This window comes from Seriola lalandi, unplaced genomic scaffold, assembly GCF_002814215.2.
Source record: "Seriola lalandi dorsalis isolate HSWRI2012SDOR001 ecotype SW California unplaced genomic scaffold, Sedor1 jcf7180002054564, whole genome shotgun sequence".
NCBI classification, from domain to species: Eukaryota; Metazoa; Chordata; class Actinopteri; order Carangiformes; family Carangidae; genus Seriola; species Seriola lalandi.
The window spans coordinates 617,773-618,455 of NW_019525117.1; the positions used below are offsets into that span (position 1 = coordinate 617,773).

General features: G+C 39.4%; 1 protein-coding gene across 1 annotated transcript in view; it reads right to left on the bottom strand.

Moving 5' to 3' along the window:
* LOC111662537 (uncharacterized) overlaps positions 1–683 on the bottom strand; it is a 43,470-nt gene that overhangs the window by 37,533 nt on the left and 5,254 nt on the right. The gene's annotated exons all lie outside the window — the stretch shown is intronic.

A 683-nucleotide genomic window follows, 5' to 3' on the forward strand; every position in this document is an offset into this window, starting at 1 on the left:
GGCCTTTAATTTGCTTTCCCCTCAGTTTTAAAGCGAGTTCGTCGAGTTAATGGAAACTTAAATCCTAGTAGTCGGGAGAGAGTCTTTCTTAGGCGGCCATCTTTGCCGCCGCTGAACCGGAAACCGGTTTTCAGATTTCTATATATTTTTTGGTTTATAAAAAGATAAGAAATATCAAAGAGGATGCTCGTGTCTATGTTTGGTCACACAGTCAGTTGTCATAGTCATGTTGTGTCAGATTACCTGTAAACTATGATGCTGTTTGAATTTAAGGGGGGGGGGGGGGTGTTATAGTGGCTCTTGCATGTTATTAAAGCTGGAGGCCTGTAGAGGGCGCCACTGTATGTGGCATCTGGGGATGATGCAGTGTGTGAACAGGAGAGTCACATGATGCTACTGACAGGTTGTGTCCTGTCATGATGTGGCCGAGTCCTGCAAATAAAGTCCGCTCACTGAAGACATGCTCTACTTTAATTAATTGATATCCGACGACATCACAAGCCCCTTCACAATAAAACCATGAGGAGGACTTTTTAAAAAAATTCCATATACGACAACTTGGCTTTGAGATCTTCACAATTTATGAAAGAGAACAGGTAAAAAAAAATAGATAAAGGTAATGATAAATAAATAATATAATAATAATAAATCAACACAGATAAGAGATTGAAACGATATTAAAC